The sequence below is a fragment of the Petaurus breviceps genome, unplaced genomic scaffold (assembly GCF_028583685.1).
Source record: "Petaurus breviceps papuanus isolate PSGF00001 unplaced genomic scaffold, PetGlider_PUasm1.0 91133, whole genome shotgun sequence".
Lineage (NCBI taxonomy): Eukaryota > Metazoa > Chordata > Mammalia > Diprotodontia > Petauridae > Petaurus > Petaurus breviceps.
Window position 1 is genome coordinate 25,862,745 of NW_027187419.1, and position 13,422 is coordinate 25,876,166.

Genomic DNA, 13,422 nt, shown 5'->3' on the forward strand with positions numbered 1-13,422 from the left:
TCATAAAAATGGAGAAAAGAACACACATGTACAAAAGTATTTAGAGCAGCTCTTTTTGTGGTGGCAAAGAATTGGAAATTGACAAGACGTCCATCAATAAGGGAATGACTGATCAAGTGGTAGTATATGAATGTAATGGAATGCTATTGCGCTATAAGAAATAATGAGCAGGTGGACTTAAGAAAATCCTGTAAAGACTTACATGAACTGATGCATAGTGAAATGAGAAGAATCAGGAGAACATTGTATACAGTAACAGTCACATTGTGCGATGACTGTCCTTGACAAACTTAGCCCTTCTCAGAAATGTGAGCATCAAAGACAACTCCAAAAGACTAATGTTGCTATCCACATCCAGAAAAAGAACTTTGGTGTATGAATACAGATGGAAACACACTATTTGTTCTCAATTTTGTTTTGTTTTGTTTTGTTTCTTCTTCCCCATGTCTTCTCCCATTAGTTTTAACTCTTCTTTATATCATGACTAATGTGAAATTATGATTCATATGAATGTACTAATAGAGTCTATATCTGATTGCATGGTGTCTTGGGGAGGAGGAGGAGAGGGAAGAAAAAATCCAAAACTCAAAATCCTATGGGTGAATGTTAAAAAATGAAAACAAATAAATGATTTTGGAAAAATAATGCTTCAAAACATATTCTAGAAAGTGAGAAAAAAAAGGATGGGTTAAAGCATTTTTTTTAATGTGGAGTTTAATGACACCATAAGATATCAAGAAACAATAAACAAAATCAAAAGAATGAAAAAATAGAAGAAAATATGAAAATTCATTGAAAAAAATAATTGACATGAGAAATAGTTCAAAGAGAAATAATTTAAAAAATATTTGACTACCTGGAGGCCATGATAAAATGGGTGGGGTTGTCTAGACACCATCTTTCAATAAATTATCAAGAAAACTGCAGTGAAATTCTGGGAACATAAGAAAATTGAAATAGAAAGAATCCACCAATCACCTCCTAAGAGAGATCCCAAAATGAAAACTCCCAGAAAAAATTATAGTCAAATTCCAGTGCTCTCAATACAAGGAGAAAATATTACCAACACACAAAAATTAACAATTAAAATATCAAGGAGCTATAGTTTTAGCAATTTCTACACTAAAGGATCAGGAGCTTGGGATATGACATTCTGAATGGCAAAGGAGCTAGGATTACAACTATGAATCATTTACTCAGCAAAACTGAGTATAATCCTTTAGCAGAAAATGGATATTCAATGAAATGGAAGACTTTCAGTCATTCCTAATGAAAAGACCAGAGATGAATAGAAATTTTGACTTTCAAATATAAAAATCAAGAGAAGTATAAAAAGGTAAACAGGAGCCAGTGAGACACACAGGCAGCGGTGGCAGCGGCTCACGTGGCGGGGACAAAGGGCGGCGGAGGGGCCGGGGCGGGGCGAGGTGGGCAGCGGCCCCGGGAGCCGTCCGTCCGTCCGCCCGCCCGCGGGCCCCCGCGCGTGCGTGCACGTGGCCCGGCGTCCTCGGCCTCGGCCCCGGCCGCGGATGGCGGACAGCAGCCTGGTGGGCGGCGCGGCGGTGGCGGCCCCCGCGTCTACTTCCAGAGCCCCCCGGGGGCCGCGGGCGAGGGCTCGGCCCGGGCGGAGGACGAGGGCCAGGGGTGGCGCCAGGGCAAGGTCACGGTCAAGTATGACCGCAAGGAGCTGCGGAAGCGACTCAACCTGGAGGAGTGGATCCTGGAGCAGCTCACCGGCCTGTACGACTGCCAGGAAGAAGAAATCCCTGAGCTGGAAATCGACGTGGATGAGCTTTTGGACATGAAGAATGACTGCCCGCATCAAGGAGCTGCCGGTTGACTGTTACAAACCCACCGAGGCCTTCATCTCTGACCTGCTAGACAAGATCAGAGGGATGCAGAAGCTAAGCACACCCCAGAAGAAGTGAGGCCCCGCCACCCTTAGCCCCGTTGCCTGGGCCAAGAGACAGGGGCTCCCCACCAGGACAATCGCTGCCCACCTCGTAGCAACAGCAATACTTGAGTGGGGGCCCTGGTGCCCCCCAGAGGGCCCCCCGAGCCCCTCTCCCTGCTCCCCCCTGAGTTTCCGTTTGGGGTTTTTTTTTATTGTTGTTAGGCTGAGGGATTTTTTGTGTTTTTATATCAACAGCTGTACAGGCCCTTGAATAAAGCCAGAACCTGCCTTTTGTGAAAAAAAAAAAAAAAAAAAAAGGTAAACAGGAAGGAGAGACCATAAGAGTTTCAGTAAGGTTAAACTGTTTATATTCCATCATGGAAAAATGATATTTGTAACTTTTAAAATGCTTTCTCATTAATGGAGCCATCAGAAAGAGTATACATAGGTAGAGAACATTGGTGTGAGTTGAAAATTATAAGATGATTATATGAAAAAGAAAAGAGGTGAGAATGGCCAATTCACTGAGACAATATGAAAGGGAGAGGTAGAATGGGGTATCTTACATACAAGAAGCATGAATGATATTTTTACAATGGAGAGAAGATGAAAGAGTTGGGGGGAGTGAGTCTTTCACAATATAACTACTCTCATTGCAATTGGATCAAAGAGGGAATAACTCCTTAGTTGGGTATAAAAATCAATACTGGCATTAGAGTACTGACTCCAGAGTCAGGAGGACCTGAATTCAAATCTGGTCTCAGACACTTAACAGTTACTGGCCATGTGACCTTGGGCAAGTCACTTAACCCCAACTGTCCTGCCATCCCCCCTCCAAAAAGAAAAAAAAATGATTTTACCCTACAGGAAAGTAGGAGGGGAAGAGAATTAATTAGACAATGTGAGTGGGAAGAGATAGAAGCAAGGGCAGTTTAGGGGAGTTAAAAGACAGAAGAAAACACTTTTGGGGATGAATATTGTGAAAGGAAAGAGAGTAGGATAAATAGGAAAACAGGATGCAGGGAGAAAGTAATCGTAACTATGAAAATATTTTATATTAAGTTTCTCTTATAAAATTTTATAGTAAGTTTCTCTTATAAAGACCTTATTTCTCAAATATATAGAGAACAAAATCAAATTTAAAAAATAAAAATGACAAATGGTCAAAGGCAGTTTTCAAAGTAATCAGAGGTATCTATAATCATATAAAATGCTGAAACTATTGATTAAAGATATGCAAATTAAACAAATCTAAACTACCACCCCACACCTATCATATTGGGTAATATGACATTAAAATAAAATTACTAATGTTGGATGGATGTGGCAATACTCAGACACTAAACCACTGTAGCTGATTTTAAGTGATGATTCAATTAATAAAGAATTGGGGGAAAATTGGAACTATGCCCATAGGCTTTTAAAACCATGCATACCCTTTGACCAATTAATCTCATGACAATGTGTATTCCAAAGAATTTTTTAAAATATTGGTTTTTAAAGCTTTGATTTCCAGATTTTTTTTCCCTTCTTCCCTCCTCACCCACCCCAAATGAGAAGATAAGCAATTCAATAAAGGTTGTTTATGTGTAGTTATGCAAAATGTTTCCATATTAGTTACATTGCAAAAGACTAACGATACTTACCAACATCCTATCCCATCTCACACATATTCTGTTTTTTACTTTGACACTGTCCCTTTTCAAAAGTATGTGCTTCTAACTGCCCTTTCCCCCAATATTCCCTCCCTTCTGTCATCTCCCGTCTTATCCCCTTCCCCCCTACTCTTCTGTAGGGTAAGATACCAAATGAGTGTGTATGTTATTCCTTCCTTAAGTCGAATTCAATGAGAGTAAGGTCAACTCATTCCCTTTCACCTTCCTGCTCTTCCCCTCATTTGTAACAGTTTTCTCTTGCCTCTTTTATATGAGACAATTTACCCTATTCTATCTTTCCCTTTTTCCTCTCATTATATTCCTCTCTCACCTCTTAATTTTATTTTTTATATCATCCCTTCCTATTCAACTGATCCTGTGCCCTCTGTCTATGTATACATGTACACATATATACAAACACTCACATATGTATGTATACACACATATACCCACCTACACATACATATATGTATATGTACATATATATGCATATATGTACATATATTCCCTTCAACAATCCTCATACTGAAAAAAGTCTCATGAGTTAAAATTATCATTTTTCCATGTAGGAATGTAAATAGTTAAACTTTGATTAAGTTCCTTATAATTTCTTTTTCCTGTTTACTTTCTCGTGCTTCTTGTATTTGAATATTAAATTTTCTGTTCAGCTCTGTTTTTTTTTTCCATCAAGAATACTTGAAAGTCCTCTATTTAATTGAATAACCATATTTTCCCCTGAAGCATTACACTCAGTTTTCCTGGGTAGGTGATTCTTGGTTTTAATCCTAGCTCCTTTGACCTCCAGAATATCATATTCTAAGTCCTTTGATCCCTTAATGTAGAAGCTTCTACATCTTTTGTTACCCTGATTGTCTTATGACAATACTCAAATTGCTTCTTCCTGACAGCTTGTAATATTTTCTCCTTGATCTGGGAACTCAGGAATTTGGCTATGATATTCCTAGGACTTTTCTTTTGAGGATCATTTTTTTTAAGGAATTGGGGTTAAGTAACTTCTTCAACGTTATACAGCCAGTTATTTCTGGGTGTGGTGCTAAGTATCTGAGCCCAGATTTAATCCCCAGGTCCACTGGGGCAGGTGCTCTTGCTCACTGTGCTACCTGGCTGCCCCAGGGGATCATTTTTAAGAGATAATCTGTGAATTCTTTCCACTTCTATTTTGCCCTCTGCTTTTAGAATATCAAGAAAATTTTCCTTGAGAATTTCTTGAACGATGATTTTTGATTGTGGCCTTCAGGTAGCCCAATAATTTTTAAAATTATTTCTCCTGGATCTATTTTCCAGGTCAGTGGTTTTTCCAATGAGATATTTCACAATGACTTCTATTTTTTTCATTTGTTTGGATCTGTTTTATGGTATCTTGATTTCTCAAAGTCATTAGCTTCCATTCACTTCAATCTCATTTTGAAGGAATTATTTTCTTCAGTGAGTTTTTGAAATTTCTTTTCCATCTGGGCAATTTTGTTTTTTAAGCCATTCTTCTCTTCATTGGCTTTTTGGGCCTCTTTTGCCATCAGAGTTAGTTCATTTTTAAGTTATTTTTTTCAGTATGGTTTTGGGTCTCCTTTAACAGACTGTTGACTCACTTTTCATGATTTTCTTTCATTATTCTCATTTCTCTTCCCAATTTTTCCTCCACTTATCTTACTTGATTTTCAAAAGTCTTCTTGAGCTCCTCCATGGCCTGTAACCAATTCATATATATATATGTTTTTTTTTTTTCTTGGAAGCTTTTAATGCAGGAGTTTTGACTTACTGACTTCTTCTGGTTTCATGTTTTGATCCTTTTTGTCCCCAAGAAAGGATTCTATGGTCTGACTGTCCTTCCTCTGCTTGCTCATCTTGCCAGGCAATTACTTGAGTTTTGAACTCTTTGCCATAGTAGAACTCTGCTTTCAGAGTGGAGAGAGCTGTGTCTGAAATTGCTGGGGTTTTCACGAATGTTGTCAGAGCTATGGGGAGGGTGCCCTCTCTACAGCCACCACAAAATCTGACACAGTGATATTCCTTACCCCAAGACCACCACCCAAGTCTGTGACCCAGATCCAAGCAATTCAAAGAAGAGTAATTTCCCTCTGAATAGTTGCTGGGTCAGCCTATGATATGCAGGCTATGCAGCAGCAGCTACAGCTGCCACACCTCCCCCACCTCTCACCCTGGGAGCAGGGGCTGGATCTTACTAGAACTGAGTTCCCTACTCAGATTTTACCTTCTCTTTGGTGTTTATGGCTTGAGAAATCTGGAAATTGCCACAGCTGCCAATGATTCACTCTCCTGAAGTCTGCTCTGGCTCGTCTGTGCCATTGGTCGGGGCTGCCCTGGGTCTGGGCCAGTATGGCTTGTGCCAGACTGCACTCAGCTCCCAGTCAGGTGTGATAGACCCTTCCTGTCAGCCTTCCAGGTTACCTTCAACAGGAGATTTGTTTCTCTCTGTCCCTTTGTGGGTTCTGTAGCTCTAAAATTTGTTCAGAGTCATATTTTACAGGTATTAGAGGGGGTTTGTGCAGGAGCTTAAGCAAGTTCCTGCTTTTAATCTGCCATCTTGGCTCCACCCCTGATTCAAGACAATTCTGAAAGACATGAAAAAAAATGCTATCAATTTACAGAGACAGAATTCGCAGAGTCTGAATTTAGATAAAAGCACACTTTTTCTTTGCTTTCTTTACCTTTCCTGTTGTTGTTTTGCTCTTTGTTTTCTTTCACAACACAACTAAAGTGGAAATATGCTTTGTATGAATGCAAATATGTAACATATATAGAACTGTTTTCCTTCTCAATGGGTGGAGAGGGAAGGAGACAATTTAGAACTCAAAATTTAAAAAGAAAAAATGGTAAAGATTGTTACTACATGTAATTGGGGGGAATAAAATATTAATTAAAAAGAATTTGCTTCTTTGCCATTTGGTGCATATGTGTTTAGTATTGCTATTCTTTCATTTTCTATGGTAGTTTTTAACAATTAATTTCCTCATATATTTATTTTAATTAGATCTGTTTTTCTTTCTGTGATATCATAATTGTTATCACCATTTTTTTCTTAGCTGAAGTATAAATTCTATTCTAACCCCTTATTTCAACTAACCACTTCTATTTTATGGATCAGTTCATCACATTAAAATTTGCATTTATCATTACTGTATATTTCCCTCCATCTTATTTTCCCCATTATTTTTCTTTTTCTGTCTTATTACCCTTTTCATTCTTCAAAAGACAGTTTGCTTCTGAGCATTGCTTTTCCTTGTTTTATCTATCCTTGCTTCTATCAATACTCCCATTTCTCTTATTCGCTTTCTCTCCTACTTCCCTATAATATAAGATAGATTTCTATGTCCAGACCAGTGTATGTTAATCCCTCTTTGAAACAAGTCCAATGACAGAAAAATTTGAGAATTGGCTGCTACTCCACCCCTATTTACCCCCTTCACTGTAAAATCATTTCATTGTTTGCCTCTTTTATATGCAATAATTTTGCCCATTCTTCCTCTTCCTTATTGCTTCTCCTAGTGCATCCCTCTTTCTCACTCGATATTTTTGTTAAATCATTTCCTCATAGTCAACTCACCACTGTGTCCCCTGTGTATACTGTTCCTAAATATCCTCATGGTGATAAAGCACTTAGGAGTGACAGGTATTATCTTCCCAAACTTCTGAACAGTATAGATTGAGGCTTTTATGATTTCTCTTTCCTGTCTGCCTTTTAATGCTCCTCTTGAATTCTGTATTTGAAAGTCAAATTTTATATCAGCTTTGGTCTTTTCATAAAAAATGCTTGAAAATCTTCTATTTCATTTAGTGTCCATCCTGGACACACACATGACCTTCTCACCACTGCCACCACCAACTCCCCCCCCTGTCCCCCAAGATTTATACTCAGTTTTGCTAGCTGTTTTTCTTTGTTGTAACCCTAGCTCCTTTGCCTTTTTGTATATCATATTCTAAAGCATCTAATCCTTTTACTGTGAAAGTTGCTAAATTTTGTGTAATACCAAATGTGTCTTCACAATAGTTGAACTGTATATTTCTTACTACTTATAATATTTTTCTCCTTGACCTTAGAGCTTTGGAATTTTGCTATAAAATTCCTGGGAGTTTTCTTTTGGGGATTTCTTTTTAGGAGATAATCAGCAGATTCTTTCAATTGCTGTTTTATACTCTAGTTCTTGGATAGTTTAGGACAGTTTTCCTTCATAATTTCTGGAAATGTGTTTTTTAAGCTCTCTCTTTAATCATAGCTTCCAAAAGTGCAACAATTAAAAAAATATTTCCCCTCATTCTATTTTGACAGTCAGATACTTATCCTATGAGATATTTCACATTTTCTTCTATTTTTTCATTCCTTTCACTTTGTTTTATTTTTTCTTGATATCGTATGGAGTTATTAGCTTCTACTTATCCATTTCTTATTTTTCAAGAATTATTTTATTCAGTGAGATTTTACACCTCTTTTTACATTTGGCCAATGATCCTTTCAAAGAGTTCTTTTACTTTTCCCCAGAGAATTTTCATTCCTCTTTATCCATGTAGCCAACTCTTCTTTTTAAAGAGTTCTTCTCAGTGGATTGTTATAATTCTTTTTCCAGTTAGCTAATTCTATATTTTAAAACAGCCTTTTTATCAGTGAATTTTTTTGCCTCTTTTTACATTTGGCCAATTCTGCCTCTTAAGGAGTTATTACATTCAGTGGATTTTTGTGCCTTTTGTACTATTTGGTCAATTCAGCTTCTTTAAAGGGGTTATTTTCTTCAGTATGTTGTACCTTTTTTTCTTTTACCAGGCTGTTGAACTTCTTTCCTAACTTTTGAATCACTTTTACTTATTTTCCCAATTTTTCTTATACCTTTTTAATTTGATTTTTGAAATACTTTTGAAGCTCTTCCAAGATTTCTTATTGCTCTTCTTTCAATTTATTCTTTTTTAGTTGAGTCTGTGTTTATATCTTTATGACATCATCATCTTCTTCTTAGTTGTGTCTTGATCTTTGATCACAATGTTAGATTTTTATTGTCAGTTTCTGTTTTTGTTGCAGTTTCCTAATTTTCCAGCCTATTTTTGACTTTTAGCTTTATTTTAAAGTTGGGTTCTAGTCCTACAGTGAAAGGGCCACTGCACTGAGCTTCAGGTTTTTTATGTTGTTGTTTTCAGAGATAGTACTGAGGCTCTGTATGCATTCAGTGATTTCAAAAAAGGATCAAAATAACAAAGGTGATATGACCTAAGGAGACATGTGGTTAATTATTTCCTGGTCTGTTCTTTAGTCTTTACTCATGAAAGGACTTTGTTCCCCTATACCTGCAAGTTCTACTACTCTTTTTTGCCCTAGAATTGTGACTAGGACCTCTACTTCCTAGTGACCCTGGAACTGTGACTTGGGCCCTTGCTCTTCTGTGACTATACTAGTGCTTCTTTATGCCTTGGAACTGAGCCCAGAGTTCCTACCTCTTTTGGTGTGACCACAGTAGTTTTCTGTGCACTGGAACTTTGAAAAGTGTTCCCACTACCCTGCTGCTGCAAGATATAGTGTTCTTCTCTGTCCTACAACTGTAACTTAGAACCGAATATAGGCATTTTTAATAGGGCCCTGAACCTAGTGCCAGCAAAGGGTTCTCTGTCATCTTTTTTTTCTGATCAGTTGTCCAATCACCTTATTCTCTAAGGTCTGAGAACTCCAAAACTTATTGCTACTTCTGTGGCATTTGCCTCCCAAGCCTGCTGGAGGTGCTTCTTCTGCATGAGTTGCACTCTAAACCACCACCCCAGAGTCACAGACCTTTCCTTCTGACTCCCTAAGTTGTCTTGGGCTGGTAAACTGTCTCACCCTGACATTTTGTAGGCTGTGCCACACCAGAATTTGGTTTGAAGAATTATTTTAAAGATGTTAGCTGAATAGCTGAGTGGCTTCCTTTACTCTGCCATCTTCCATATTATTTCTACTGATTGTTCTGAGCCAGCCAACTAAGATTAGTCCACTCAGTTAGTCTGGAGATATGAACGTAAAGAGACAGTCAAGAGTAATATAAAAGTCAATCAAAAAGCTACATAACAGCAAGATTTTAAAAGGATAACCTCATCTTTTCAAGTGGATTCTGATCTTCTCATTTCCAATTAGAATAAGATTCCACCTAGAGAAATATCCTGACTGGCAGGACATCCTGAGGGACACCAACCCCTCATGGAGTTGGTTTTTATGGTTTTATGCATCAGGTCACCAAGAACCATAGGGATGTTTTGTCAAAAATCTATTTTTATTGACATATCAAGTTCTCAATCTTTTGAAAAGAAATCATTTTAGCATGTAATAAACAAATACAAGTTCTACCACAGTTGTTGACCTCAGACCTATTTTTCCAGGGTATCACTCTCTTCTGCCTTCCCTTTCACTGTATTTTATTTAATCCCTATGCTAATATTGGCATATTTCACTTCACTTTATACCATTTCTTCATACAATGTTTCCATTTTATTTCATTCCTGGTAATAATTTGCTTCTCAACATGTCTTTCAGAAACTTCTTCCAATGACATTAATAAACACTACTTTGATGTTCACTTCATCCATCTATATACCACTCAATTGATAACAATAAAAATGTAATACATATTAGTATTCCAATGTTTACATTTTATTTTATCTTTTTCATCATAATATTTTATCTTAACAAAATTACTTTGGTAATTGTTACAATTATTATTCTTTTTTTCAAGATAAACTGAGGCTAAAATGTTTTTATTTGTTTTTTAAATTAATCTACATATCCTTATTTAAGACACAGGTTTGGGTAGGATTTGAGACTTACATCGTCTTTTACCTTTCCCAAATTTTATAGTATGTACCTCATGTACTTTCTCTCCTCTTTTCAACATCTACCTTCATACTTAGGGTCTTTAATGTATCTGTTGATGACCCATCAAACATCATGGCCTTCCCCTGAAATATGTCTCTGAAGCATCCTTCTTGCTCACCAGTTGTATCTCCACCTATACCTTCAATGTTGCCTTCCTTTCTATGATAGACTTTTATGAAACCTAGTAGTCAAACTAAATAAAAGGAAATTTATCCCAGATGGGAAAGGATAAAGGTCCACAGGAAGACATGGACCAAGCTTCTGACTCCCTTTCCTGCTCTTGCCCTACCTGAAGTGTCTCCCTTCTGGAAATCTCTCTATCATTGGGAATATTCTGGATGGAGAATTGCTTCCAAACATACTATTATCATTTGGACTGTCACTGGACTGGTAGATGAACTCCCCTTCTGTTTAGGCACCTGTGGTGGGAAGAATCATTTATGTCTCCCCAGAGAAGTCAGTCTATTCTTCAGAGGTCCTAGGATCAAAAACTTCCTTTTCATCCCATCTCCCATGACTTCTTTCATCAATAACCCTTTTTTCCTATTTCTTCCCACTTCTGATGTCTCCTAAAGTCTCTTCATTCTAACTTTCATAGTGGTGTGTGTAATCCAAACTGTCCAAAAATATAGGAATAACCAGTGAAACAGAGCTCAAAGCTGATAGCACTTTATTAAAAGGTCCAAGGCAACTTCCAATTAAGTGGACCTCAGATTTTCCTCAAAATCTGATATGCCTCCTTCCTCTAGGTTCTTACTTTTATAGTGCTTGATACCCCCAAAATACAGATGAATCAAACTACAGATTCTGTAAAAATACAGAATCTCATTGGTTGATATGCCTTGCCCTTCACCCTCCAGGAAAGTCTACATGAAATACATATTCCTATTGGTTAACAAATGAGTTGATGAGCAAACCTTGACAGACCTGTCTTGACCTCCTGTCTTGCAGGAAGTCCTACCAAGCTGATGAGTAGACCCATGGGCTGGGCTGATGAACAGTTGTCAAAACATATGCAAGGATTGGTGGGCTGGTGGGAAGGCAACCCACAGACTGGCAAACAGGGTAACTTATTGACCAAATTCTCATGGCTATCTTCCCATATTAGGCAACAGTAGGATGATGAGGGACAAAGGGGCAACAAAAATAGCTGGGGGATCTTTCATGTCATTGAATTACCTCTGCCATTCAGGGCTTGGTCACCATAACAAGAAAAAACAAAGATAGAGGTTCTCTAGTTATCTTCCTATGATAAAGCAACTGAACTTACATTCTGCAGTTCATAATTTTGATGCCCAATACCCAATTTTATAATCACTATCCTTATGGAATTATTTCAAGCTGATTATTACTGATTGGAATAAAATACAAGTCTAATTAAACATCTATCACAGGTATAGGTTGATATGGGAACAGAAAGGACCTAGACTGTGCCCATTTGCCTTCCATATTATTTCATTCCCTTCTCTTGATGCCACATTATATCTCTAGTCCTTCAGTTTCTTTCTTTCTTTCTTTCTTTTTCTTTTTTTTTTTGCTTTTTGGAGGGCAATTGGGGTTAAGTGACTTACTTGCCCAAGGTCACACAGCTAGGTGTGTGTGTGTGTGTGTGTGTGTGTGTGTGTGTGTGTGTGTGTGTGTGTGTGTGTGTGTGTGTGTGTGTGTAAAGTGCCTGAGACCAGATAAAAACTCTGGTCCTCTGGACCTTCGGGGCCAGCACTCTACTCACTGTGCCACCTTGCCGCCCCTAGTCCTTCAGTTTCACAGTCAGATGGAGGGTTATGAGGCACAAAATATAAGTACAGCAGTTACTGGTCAAGAGTGCTTTGGCAATAACTTTGCCTCTCTCTCTCAACAAAAAGCCAATGCTTGAGAATGAGTCCTGGCAATCCTCCCTAGTCCTGCTTCTGATTTTGATCCATATGATACACATAGTTTGGTAAATATCTCTGTGTGTGGAAGGTGAGGACTAGAATGGGAAATAACATTGTGAGAGACCAAGCATGCACTATTATTACTAGAAATATCATAGTGTTTAGACTAAGAAGGGAATTTAGAGCACATATATATATATATATATATAAATATTTTTTTTAACATATTTGAACATATTAAGACCCATTTTCTAATTGGGAACACTCATGCCCATAGAGGTGAAAAAGTTTGTTCTACTCATGCAACCTCGAGAGACATTTTTTTCCCCATTAATAGGCCCAAAGAAGTTGCTTGATTAATACTAGCTTGTCTGTAAAGAACAAAAAATTAAACATATTACAAATACTAGAGTTAACACTGAAGTGGATTTTCTGAAACTAGATTCACAGTTCTTTTCATTGTGGGGAAAAATATTTAGTGGAAAGGGTAGTAGATTTTAGCTGGGACCAGAAAGGCAGGAGGTAGAAAAAATCCAGAGAGACAAATCCAGATTTGGGGTCAGTCACTGAAAATGAAGTCAGGAAATGGAGTATCTTGGTGAGGAAGCGATAAGAGGTAGGTGTTACTGGAAAGAAAAGTCAGAGGTCCTGGATTTAAATACTACTTCTGACAGTATCTGTTTGACTTTTAGCAAGTCATTTAAACTTTATACATCTTAACTTTATACACTATGAAATGAGAGAATTAAAAAAATAACCACAAAGAGCATTTCAATCTCTAGACTATTTATGTATATCATGCTCCTTCGGTCACTAACTTGAGTTCTTCTGGATCATACATCATCTCTCCTTTTATTCTGCCAAAGTTGATAACTACAGTATATATATATATATATATATATATATATATATATATATATATATATATATATATATATATATAGTCCTCATTTTATAGGCTAGAAGACTTAGGTTTTGAAAGATATGTGACTGGTCCAAAAATACACAAATAAAGAACAACAGGGGCCAGAACCTGAATGCAGCTCTTTGAGTATCACCTCTTGTCCCTTCCACCACTTTAACACTTTTAATTCAGATGGTTCAAATACTAATCCTGTATACTGCTATGCCCAAATT

At 37.5% G+C, this 13,422-nt stretch overlaps 1 pseudogene; it reads left to right on the forward strand.

The window, feature by feature from the left end:
- The first annotated feature begins 271 nt into the window (after positions 1–271).
- Positions 272–2,211, forward strand: LOC138154883 (protein phosphatase 1 regulatory subunit 14B pseudogene; annotated as a pseudogene).
- The last annotated feature ends 11,211 nt before the right edge of the window (positions 2,212–13,422 follow it).